Raw genomic sequence first — 9,384 nt, forward strand, 5'->3', positions numbered from 1 at the left:
GGCCTAGTCGCTGGCACCGGTGGCACGTGACGTTGGCTCGGTACCCAGGCCGCAACGGGGGGTTGCCCCGGCCGGCCGACGGCGGAGTGCTGGTCACGGTTGTTGCTGGTAAGGCGTCTCTCCCACGCCCCTGGCCTCCTCCTCCTCCTCGAGGTCGGTGCTGGCCGTGGTTGTTTCTGTTCTGGTCGTGTGGCCCCTTCCGGCCCACTCGGGTGCTTTCCCACCGGTCAGCTTCTGCGGCGAGCTGCCGGGGGTCAGTCAGCTTACTGTCGAGCAGGTGCTGCCTGAGCTCGATGAAGCAGTTGTTCGACAGGTGTTCCCATACTATAAGGTTGAAGAGTTGTTCGTATGTGGTGACCTGACTTCCCTTGATCCACCCTTCGAAGGCCCGGCTGAAATAGTTCACGTATTCCACCCAAGTTGTACCTGGGATCCGGGTGCAATCCCTGAACCTCTGGCGGTACATCTCGGGTGTGAGGCCGTAGCGGGTGAGGAGGGCAGCCTTCATGTGGTCGTAGGACGACATTTGGTGATCGGGGAGCTGCAGCAGGGCATCGCGACCCTCGTTAATAAATCTTCCCCAAAGTCCGGCTCCCCAATCATTCCGGTCGATCCGGTGGGAGGTCATTGCGATCTCGTAAGCCTTAAACCACTGCTGTATGTCGTCTTCTCGGACATACTCGCGGACCACATCCTTGGGGATGTGCACTTTTTTCTCAGTTGGTCCCGGGGTGTGTGGTCTTTCAGGCACCCCCAAGTCCTTCTGCTGTTTGCGCAGTTCTATCTCGGCCAATTGGCGCTCGTGCTCGAGCGTTATCTTTTTCTCTTCCAGCTCTCTCTGCCTCTGTTTCTCTTCCCGTTCCTCTCGGATCCGCATATGCTCGAGGTTGAGTTTTTGTTCAGCTAGCTTGAGCTCTCCATCCATCTTGAGTCGTGCCATCTCCAATTCGTGCAGTCTGACCCTGTCTCTTTCTCGTATCTCTTCCGGTGAGAGGGCCGTTCCCCGCTCCTCGGGAGACGTGGCGTTCCCCTCTGGTGTAACGCTGTTTTGGTCTGGTGTGATGCTGCTTGGGTCGGAGGGTCTTGTGACCCCCGTTTCTGTCCACGACTCAAGGGCGCGCTTTAGATCATCCTTGGTACTCAGGCCGGTGGTAGCAATGCCAAGTTCTATACAAAATTGTCTCAGTTCGCGGTGGTTGTATTCGTCTAGTTTCTCCATTTGGAACTTCTCGGTGGAGCTGCTATCTTTGGTTGACATCGTGCTTTGTCGTGGGGTGAGCTACTCTCTGTACGATTACGCGTTGATTCGGATCGCGCCGCTGGCCACCAATGTTAGAAAAGGTAGACGGACCGGGAGGGTCGGCCGGGGTCAGGAGGAGAGGTCTCCGGGGAGAGCCGTCTCCAGCGATCGTACAGACAAGTAACTTCCCTCCCCACAGACAAGTATCACACACGGAGAAGGTTCAATGATCTTTATAGGTACTTAAGTAAGGTACGGTCAAATGGTACAAGGAGGTCTGGACTCAGGGGTCCCCTCGATTAGAGTCTCGCAAGGTAGGGAAGGGGGTAGCGGGACAGTCTATTTACCAATCAGGTAATGGTGATGAGCTCACAATCCTCGAGCTTTGGTGGGTAGGTGGTATGGGCCGCGGCAGCGCCAGCAGGTCCCGGTGCGGATGGTCGATACAACGGGCCGCGGCAGCGCCAGCAGGTCCCGGGAAGATGAACGGTCCGCGGCAGCGCCAGCAGGTCCCGGTGAGGATGGTCGTTACAACGGGCCGCGGCAGCGCCAGCAGGTCCCAGGAAGATGAACGGTCCGCGGCAGCGCCAGCAGGTCCCGGTGAGGATGGTCGTTACAACGGGCCGCGGCAGCGCCAGCAGGTCCCAGGAAGATGAACGGGCCGCGGCAGCGCCAGCAGGTCCCAGGAAGATGAAGGTTGCAGAGGGCCGCGGCAGCGCCAGCAGGTCCCAGGAAGATGACTGTTGCAGAAGGCCGCGGCAGCGCCAGCAGGCAGGACGATGGTTCACAGGAGCGGGCTACGGCAGCGCCAGTAGTCCGTCAGAGTTGAGTTCGCTCGGTGTCTCTCGACTCCAGGATACAACTGCCTTCCTGCTCCGGGGCTGCCTCAGTTATAGGGCTGGTGCCCTTTGATGTCCGGACCCTCGCACTTGGAGGGCGGAGGGCCCGGGAGGAAGGTGTCCAGACACCCAGCAGGGGGTGGAGCCAGTGCCCGGAGAAGCTGGGAGCGATCGGCACCTGGCGGGGGAGAGCCCTTGACACTTCGGTCTCCCATTGACCTGCCAAGTGGTCCGCTCACCTCCTGGGTGGATAGTGGTGCCGGGATGTCGGGGCCGGCCAGGCCCGGGGTTAGGGTCGAGGGGAGGCCAGGCGGCCGCGTGGTACAGGGTCCAAGATGGCGGCTGGACCCGTCCGGGAAAGCCGGTGGGGCCGGACCCCGTGATGAGTGGGGGTCCGAGGGTAGAGGGTCCGTCGGGGGACGGGGTGCAGGTGTTCGTTGCGGGGTTATGCCAGGTGGTCCGGAGTTCGGGCCTTGTCGAGCGGGGAGGGCGCGAGCCGTCTGTGAGGCCTGTCCAACAGCCGGCAAAGGGAGCTCCCGGGGGGACCCCCGCTCAGCCCTCCCAGAGGACCATCTCCACCCTTTCCAGCTCCACCTCCGGCCAGCACCGGGCCACCAGGGAGGCCGGGGCCCCGAGTGAGGATCACCTGTTTTCGCTGCCAACAGACCGGACACTATGCCAGCGACCCTCAGTGTCCCCTGTACCAGCGGACCACCACAACAACCCCGCCGGCTCGACAGATGGCCTCCGTAGCCCTGGGGAAAGAGATAGAAGACTCCGAAGAATGGGAACCAGCCGCCATGGCCTTGGTCTCCCTAGGGGACCGGGAGATGGTCCCCGGAACGTCCCTGCCCGCCAACACGAAGAATTACCGACAGCAGGTGATGGTCAACGGTCACCGCATCGAGGGCCTCCGGGACACGGGGGCGAGTGTCACGGCGGTTCATTGTCACCTGATCTCCGAAGATCAGATCCTGCCTGGCGCCTTTTGCCCCGTCATATCCTCAGACAATTCCGAGAGCCTCTGCCGGATGGCCCTAGTCCCCTTCGAATGGGGGGGAGTCACGGCAAGTTAAAGGTGGCGGTCCGAACCTCCCAGCCCGTGGACTGCCTCCTGGGCAACGACCTTGAGAACTCCCCGTGGGGACAAGTGGAACAAAGAGCCCACCTCGAGATGATGGGCCTACCCGAGTGGGTATGCGCCACCACGCGCTCAATGACTCTCAGGGCGCCTCCCTCCGAGGGGGGAGAGGCCATGCCGCTAGACACCGCCACCACCCCCGAGATCCAGAATACACCACCAGAGGCCAACGACCCCCTTCTGGACGAACCGACCGCTCCCGACGAAGGGTCAGTGCCTTCCGACCCCGAAACCCTGATCCACCTCGAGGACTTGCCAGAACTGGCCCAGTGGCCCTGCGAAGGGGGCCCCTCCCGTGAAGAGTTCTGCCAAGAACAATCCACCTGCCTGTCCCTCATTGGACCCCGACAACAGGCCGAGGCCCAAGCAGCAGGCGACCAGACTGGCACCCACTGGGTATACTGGGAGGACGGTGTTAGACCTGGCACCTTGGCGTGAGTTTCCCTTCCACTTTTTGATGGTGTGCTCGATTGTTTTGCTGGTGTTGGCCGCTCAGGGCACTGCGCCACGGCTAATCCGTGCCGCAGTGCAAGTGCTCCCTCAGTAAAGTGTACCTGTAATTGATGTCCATGATTGGTTTATTGGGTTCACTGTCAGTCCCCAGTAAAGTGCACCAGGGGTGCCAGGGCTTGTGAATGCCAATGCTGCTGGTGGGCTTGCAGCGCTGGTTGCGCCACCCACAGAAAGCGGCTTTGTAAAGTGTGTCTAGGGTCTGCCACCGCAGGCCCTGTGCGCGGTCCGGGACCGTCGCGCTGACTGCGCAAGTGCCCCCACTTGCCAGTCCCTAAACCTTCCCTTACCTACATATTAGCCACCCCTCTGGTAGGCCCAAGGGCAGGGTGCATTGTAGGCATAAGGTAGGACATGCCCTGATGTGTGTGGCCTGTCTTAGTAGTGAATTACAGCCATTTTCGTTCTTCACTATTGAAGGCTACCTGCTCTCCATAGGCCAGAATGGGCTGCTGGAGTCACTACACGCTGTGACCCCAGTGGACTCAGAGAGCATGGTAGAGTGTCAAGTTTAGTATGCCTGAACCCAGGATAATAAAATACTTCTTGTAGTCAAGTTTATTTTAATATCCTGGGTTTGTAAATACTACTTTTAGAAAGTTAGTATTTACTGACCTGACCATCTCAGTCCGCCTCTGCTGTGTGTGTGTTCTGCCTAGCAACAGTAAGGAGCAAGGTGGGGGGATCCCCAGAGACAGGTTGGCTGCCAGGTGGTGGGTAGAGAGGTGACACCTGGATGGGTGGGAGGAGTACACCTTGACTCTTGAATAGACCTGTGCTCTGCCACCACAAAGCCGGCGCCGCCCCCTGTGGGGCGGCTGATGTCTCTGCCCTGCTTCTGAAAGGAAAGAGCAGAGTCACCATAACAAAGTGCTCCAGAACTGGACTGAGCCAGGCCTAGGCCCCCTGGCGCTAAAGAACAAAAGAATCATGGTATAAAAGTAGGAGCCTGGCTCCTAAGAAATCAGAATCCTGTTTTACCACAAAGAACCTCTGCCCGACTAGAAGGAGAAGAAGACGCTGGAGGAGCTGGCCTGCTGCTTGCCTTGCTGAGAAAGGAGAGGAAGAGACTACTGAAAAGACTTTGCTACTTTGTGCTTGAACATTCTCCAAGGGCTTGATCTGAGCTTGCCCCCTGAACTGAACCCCAGGAACAGTGGGTTCTCTGTGCTTTTGCTCGTCCTCCAATTCGAGCCGTGTGTGCATCCCGCTGGAAAGAGACTGCGCCCCTCATCGCCCCTCCTAGGGCCGTGACACTCAGAAGCTCGCCTGCCTCAAACCCGTGAGAGCCCAGCTCCGTCCCGAGCCGCTCTCTGTCCCCGGGCCAGGCCGCCTGCATCCCTGTCACCGCCTGCTACTGGAGCGCGCTGACCGCGCTATCACCCCTCCCGCCGGAAGCCGTCCGACGACTGTGATCTACGCCGGGTCATCCAGCTGCACTAACCGTGCCCTGCGACCCCGCTTCGCTATCCCCGGACATCTCAGGCCGCGCCGCCCCCGCTGTGGAGACCCTCCTGCACCGCCGTGCTAAAGGGTCGCTGGCCGCGCCTGCCTACGTGCCCACACCTGCTGATTGAGGACCCAAGAACACTTCCCAAGCTGAGAGTCGCACCGACCTGTGCCGACTCTCCACATCACGAAAGAAGTTCCAGTATCGGGCTCGGGGCCCGCAACGCCTTATTTCCCCGTCCGCAGGAGCCGATCTCTGTGAGTACTGGAACCACAAGTAACATTTGCAAGAGACTACAAAGTATCCATTTGAAGCTACGAACAAAGAACATTTGCCTGCTTTACAACCTGGTGGCCTAGCGAAAACGTTATTGGTCTTGTGATAAGTCTGCTGAGATAAATATACCTATTTTTACATAAAGAAGCGTATTTTTATATATATCCAAGTCTGGTGTCCGTTTCTGGGGGGATTGATGTATTTACTGTGTGTATGATTGTAAGTGCTTAACCAACAACGCCTGAGGAATCGCCTTGGCTGCTCACGCCACGCACCTAGAGGGTGAGCAAGGGTCATTCGCGAGGGGTTATCCTGCGCCCTGACGTGGAGGAGAGGGTTCCTGCTTGACACAAGGGCAACCTTGCGCCAACCAGAGATCCCCGACTCTAACATTTGGTGGCAGCGGTTGGGATTTCGGATTTGATCTTGTAATTTGCGTACAGTGAATTATTAATCACCAGATAGTGAGAGCAGACCAAATAACGCAGCCACAGGTTTTTATTTGTTGAACTTTGTTGAGACATCTGCCATTACTGCAACCATGCCTGGCTCACTCTCCGCTGGAAGAGCACTCTCTGTGATTTCTGGAATGGATGAGGTGGATTGGGAGAGACTGGAAGGTTACACAACGGAGCAATTGAAAGGCTACAGTGTAAAATTCAGAGTTCCCCATGCTGGATTCAGGAAGAAGAACCAGTACCTCAAGGCGCTGAGAGCCTGGAAGGAGTCACGAGACCCACGGAATGCGGGGGACATCGTTCCACCCGACAACCTTGAGGAGCCCAGCAGAGTCCGGTCGCCAGAGGAGCTGGCAGACAGGGCTGCCGACAGGGCGCATGCAATGGAGATGGCAAAGTTGGCAGGACAAATGGAAATGGAAAAGCAGAAGTTGGCCCTGGAGGCACAACAACGCCAAATGGATCATGATATAAGATTGAAGGAGTTGGAGCTGAAGGCGAAAAGTTTGGACACCGCTCCTTCTGGTGGCAGCACTCCACCAGCGCAGGTAGAGTCCAAGGTGTACATCCCCAAAGATGTAGTAAAGGAGTATTTTAGAAAGGATGACATAGGGCAGTGGTTTAGAGCCTACGAGGTGGCCATGTCCTCACACCGGGTCCCTGAGAAAGACTGGGGAGCGGGGTTGTGGGGAAGGTTCCTTGCGGAAGGGCGGGACACACTGTTAGATTTGCCCTTAGAAGTCTAGACCTCATACCCCCATATGAAGGAAGCTTTAATGACCAGGTATGGGTTAACTCCTGAGCTATATAGACAGAGGTTCAGGGAGACCAAGAAGATCCCTGAGAGTACGTATGTGGAGTATGTGACCTTTTTCTGCAGAGCGCTGGATGGTTGGGTGAAGGGTAGCAAAGTGAATGATTATCAAGGGCTGCTTGATTTAATTGCATGGGAGCACTTGTCCAGTCAATGTTTTCCTGAGCTACGCCAGCACCTGATTGATAGCAAGCTGTCCAACCCGAGGAAGCTTGCTGAGGAGGCGGACCGCTGGCTCAGCACCAGGGTCCACAAGGGTCAAGTGGGAGACTCCGCCAAAGGTGGGCAGGGTCCCCAGCAGAAGAGTGGGGGGGACAGGGGTAAACAGAAAGGGTTCCAAAAAGGCCCCCAAAGTAATCCCCAAGGGAACCAGCAGAAGGGTTCTCAGCCTCCCCCACCCCCGCAGCAGAACGGGGCCCCGACAGGTAGACCTGTTCCAAAGGGGCCCTTCAATTGTTATAGGTGTGGTGACCCGGGTCACATTGCCTCTGATCCTAAGTGTCGCCTGTTTGGTAAGACCGCACCCACTGGTGCTCCACCCCGGCAAGTAGCTAGTGTTGACTTTGGGGAGGAGGTAGCAGTCCAGGAGGGTGGGGGTCCCGGGCAGATGACCCTAGTCTCGCTAGGAGACAGTGAGATGGTCCCTGTAACCTACCTGCCCTCTAACACTAAGAAATATGGGTAAGTAGTGACCATCAATGGAAAGAAGGTGGAGGCTCTTAGAGATACAGGAGCCAGCGTGACCTCGGTGAGGCAACACCTGGTGTCTCAAGAGCAGATTGTACCCAATGCCTACTGTAGGGTTGTCAATGCTGACAACGTAGAGAGTCGTTGTCCAATGGCTCAAGTTCCCTTTGAGTGGGGGGAGGTCTCTGGTACTCTACAAGTCGCTGTGAGAACTGACATGCCTGTAGACTGTCTGCTAGGGAACGACCTGGAGAGCTCCCCTTGGGAAAAGGTGGAGAAGACCACGCATCTGAGGATGGTGGGTCTACCCGACTGGGCGTGCGTGACCACCCGGTCCATGGCAGCCAGTAGGGGTGTTGAGAGGGTCCTGGAGCCTGAGGGAGAGGTCCAGGAACCGGCCTTAGGGAGAAGGCGCAGGAGGCGCGGGAAACCGGCCCCCGAAGTTCCCACTGCCCAGGAGGAAGTAGACCCTGAGGGGGATGCTCTGGAGCCTACCGGGGAACAGATTGCCGAACTGGGAGACTTGCCTGAGCTGACCCATTGGCAGCAAGAAGGAGGTCCCTCCCGGGAGGAATTCTGCAGGGAGCAGAAAGAATGCCCTTCTCTCGTGGGTATGTGGCAACAGGCTGCAGACCAGGCCAAGTGTGTTCAGGCCAAAACACATTACGTGTACTGGGAGAGTGACCTCCTGTATTCCGAGCCTAAGGCTGCTGAACCTGGGTCAGCCCGTGTGCTGGTGGTACCCCAGAAGTTCAGAACCTTCCTACTGGGGCTGGCTCATGATGTGCCTTTAGCAGGACATTTGGGGATGGACAAGACCTATGACAGGCTTGTCACCCACTTTTACTGGCCCCAAATGCACAAGAATTCAGATTCCTACTGCAGAACCTGTCAGACTTGCCAGGCAAGTGGTAAGAGCGGAGGGAAGCATAAGGCTCCTCTGCAACCTTTCCCGGTGGTCGGTACGCCATTCCAACGAGTGGGTATTGATATTGTGGGGCCTCTGGACCCCAAGACAGCCCTGGGCAACAGGTTCATCCTGGTCTTGGTGGACCATGCCACCCGGTACCCTGAAGCCATCCCTCTGAGGACAGTGACGGCCCCCGTGGTGGGACGGGCACTGATGGGAATTTTCTCCCGAGTGGGATTCCCTCTAGAGGTGGTGAGCGACAGGGGGACCAATTTCATATCCACCTATATGAAATCCCTGTGGAAGGAGTGTGGGGTAACTTACAAGTTCACCACTCCTTACCACCCCCAAGGAAATGGGTTGGTTGAGAGATTCAACCGAACCCTCAAAGGCATGATCATGGGCCTGGACGGTCCAATGAGGCGTAAGTGGGACGTCCTCTTGCCATGCCTGCTCTTCGCTTGCCGAGAGGTGCCACAGAAGTCTCTAGGATTCAGCCCCTTTGAGCTTCTGTATGGTCACCCGGTAAGAGGACCTCTGAGTTTGGTAAAGGAAGGCTGGGAGCAATCTCCCAGGAAACCTCCCCAGAATGTATATAGTTACATGCTGGCCTTCCGAAACCAGACTCGGCGTTTCAGGCAACTTGCTGAGGCAAATCTGGAAGCCAGCCAGGAGGAGATGAAGCGGTGGTACGACCGGAATGCCACTCTGGTAGAGCTTCAACCTGGACAAAAGGTGTGGGTCTTGGCCCCAGTGGAGCCTTGTGCACTTCAGGATAAGTGGACAGGTCCATTTGAGGTTGTGGAGCGCAAAAGTCCTATCACCTACTTGGTGGACATGCAGACTCCCAGGAACCCTTTGAGGGTCCTACATGTTAACCGCCTTAAGCCCCACTTAGAGAGGACCGAAGTGGGCATGCTGCTGGCCACTGATGATGGAATGGAAGAGGAGACTGAGCCTCTTCCTGACCTCTTAGTAGCCTCTGAGAAAGATGGGTCAGTGGATGGAGTTAACCTCTCACCCACCCTGACGCCCGAACAACAGGAGGATTGCCGCCAC

The sequence above is a fragment of the Triturus cristatus genome, chromosome 4_2, assembly GCF_964204655.1.
Source record: "Triturus cristatus chromosome 4_2, aTriCri1.1, whole genome shotgun sequence".
Classification (NCBI taxonomy): domain Eukaryota; kingdom Metazoa; phylum Chordata; class Amphibia; order Caudata; family Salamandridae; genus Triturus; species Triturus cristatus.